Below are 2,919 nucleotides of genomic sequence, written 5' to 3'. Positions count from 1 at the left end.
GAGAGAGATGTTGTTGCCAGGGTTTTTGGTTTGGGCAGATCAGTGATGCTGGTCATTTCTAATCTACTGTGATTCCAGTAACTCAACTTTATGCATCTCAACTGTCTGAGGATTAAATCCATGTCACTGACACTGTGACTGGGTGTACATACTGAGAGTGTGCATGTGAAAGTGTATGCAAGTGTGTGTGCTGTCGGTGCGTTCTTTGACATTTAATAAAAGCTGTCCGGTGCCTCCGTTTCCTCCAGCGTAGCCCATCCCGCAACCCGTCTTGCCCCCTCGCTAGGTGGTGAAAACTCCTGATTGATGGTGTGTGTGTGTGTGTGTGTATGTGTGTATGTGTGTGTGCGTGCGTGTGTGTGACGCTGCTCTCCCTCTCCCTCTCTGGGGAGACAGTGTGTTCCCTGCCACAGTGCATCAAAGCACACTCAGTTGCCTTGGGAGAAGGCAGGCACTCTCTCTCTCCATCTCTCTCTACCCATCTCTTCCTCCTCTCTCCCTCCATGCCTCCATCATCCCCCTCCCCTCCATCTCCCTCTCCTTCTTTCTCTCTCTGACAAGGTCGCTGTTCGCCTCTTGCTGTCTCCCTGTCAATATTTACAGTCCACTTTACACTGGCACAGAGGTGGTTGGCTGCAGCCAGCACAGAAAGCGGGGTTGCATTAGCCAAATGTAGCTGTCCACTCAGGACATGAATGATCTGTTGTACTACAAGCAGCACTCCGTTTCTCCTTCTTTCTCTTCCTCTCTCACACACACAGAGATAGAAAGGTAGGAGGTAACAGGTAGAGCTGGAAACAATAAGCAGATACTTAACTGAGGAGTAACAAGTGCTTAAAACACACAGGTCAGATTCTCATCACACTCATGGAAGCACATTAAATGTCTAAACCCATTTTAGCACTTTTAAATATTAACACATTAAAGTAATTATAATACGTTACACCACTGTCTCAAAATTAAAGTGGGGATATTAAAATGACAAATGTTGTATATTTAACTTAATAATTATAATAATCATAACAATTCTGAATAACTAATGATATTAAGATTAATTACATTAATGTGCTTTCTGATAATGATCCATAAAATACAGCAGTGTAACTGAAAAAACCTTCATACATCATCTTCATACAAAAAAGCTCAAAGCATAAATAACTAATAATTAATTTAGTTCATTTTTTTTTATCACAATCATGAATTCTTTCAGAACAGAATTTTGTAAAACAGTAACACAAATGATCAAATAATTGATTTTCCCAAGCCATAAAAAAATTAAGGATTCAGCATTTATAGGAACAGTTTTTCAAAAATACACAAAATACTTACTTTCTTGCTAAGAGAATGATACCACTGTCATACTTGTTAAGTGAGCATGAGCAGGGCGGCGATTAACTGACCTTAGCTTAGCATAAAGACTGAACGCAGCAGGAAATAGCTCCCTAGCTCTGTCTAAACGGTAAAAAAAAAAAACCCATCTGACTACACCTACAAAGCACCCTAATTAACATGCAGATTCTCATTTGTTTCTTCTGTACAAAAACAGAAATGTAAAATGTTGGATTTTCCCAATTGGAGAGAATCTGTTTCTTCTGCTTCTATAGTCATACTGTGCTCAGACTGGAAATCTGTTTGATCATCTCATCTAAGTGTCTGCAAGAAAGTGAATAAGCGTATTTCCCAAAATGTCAAACTGCGTAAAAGCGAAAGTGAAAATTCAAAGGCTTTTCAAATAGCAGCAGGTGTCCTAGATTTTCAGTAAGTGTAACACACAAGAAAATGTGTTTGTATGTAAACCTGAAAGCAATCAGGTTTTTATAGTAATCTCTTAGATCACATATACAGATTATGATTTCAGATGAGATAACTAATAGTTCTAAAGGAAACTGACTTTAAAAGGTCGCGTATACCCACCCGGGTAAACATGCAACTTACAGTAAATGTTACAATCTGAGAATATCTAGCCACCTCTTTTACCTCACGATGCCTTTAGGCTGCCCATCCATCTTCTTGCCCCGCTTTTTCCATTCTCCTCACCCCACCCCCCGCACCACTCTGCTCTCTACCAGTGTCACTGCGGCCTTGAGGCCAGGCAGTCAGGAGCAGCTGGTATGTTTACCTGCCCTCCTAACCACTGCTAACCTCTGGCTAGAAGGGACTCTCACCTCATTACCCACCACTCAGCCACACATACAACCTCAAACTGCTGCTATCCTCTTAGATTTCTCCCCTACAGCCAGGATGTTACACTGTAATAGTCTCCGTGTACAGCAATCTATTCAGCAGCCCGCTGTGCAGAAATGTTAGATATAATGAGAAGGGAAAAAAATATATATATATATAACGTCTAGGACTTGGCTACCGCTCCTTGCCTCCCTCTTTCTCAAAAAGCGTGGAGACTCGGTTCGTTCATTTCTCTCAACTCTCGCCGACTCACATGAGAGTGCTCTTCATGTCGCCCTCCTACCAAGTTCCTCACACAGACTGCCAGAAAGGAAACAACACACACAGGAAGAGACAGAGATGGTGAAGGAGGGAAAAGAGTGTAGAACATATAGGAAAGAACATAGAGAACTGAGAGAATAGAAGATTCAAGCTGGAGGGTGGAGAAGTAGATGCTGAAGACGTGTAGTGGGGTAAAGGAACTGAAGAAGAAAAGAAAAAGTATGTGGCAGAAGAAAAGTTGCAAATGCCCCACTCTTTCAGCTTTATAACATAAAACTAATGATCCTCATTCAGAATGTGGTCTGTTTTTTGTTGGGATAATGATTTCCTTTCAAGAGTTGTTTACAGTGTTTTACCTGCTCTATTGTTGACCGCAAAGTAGGCAGCCTAAAAGAGCCTCACACGTAGTCCTGAGAGTGCCATAGCAGTAATAGGCCCCATCTCTCCCTCAAACTGCCTCTCATCAGCTGCTGA

This window comes from Morone saxatilis, unplaced genomic scaffold (genome assembly GCF_004916995.1).
Source record: "Morone saxatilis isolate NCDOM2014 unplaced genomic scaffold, NCSU_SB_2.0 Contig24, whole genome shotgun sequence".
NCBI classification, from domain to species: Eukaryota; Metazoa; Chordata; class Actinopteri; family Moronidae; genus Morone; species Morone saxatilis.
The sequence above is the reverse complement of the archived record's forward strand: the minus strand, read 5'-3'. Positions refer to the sequence as shown.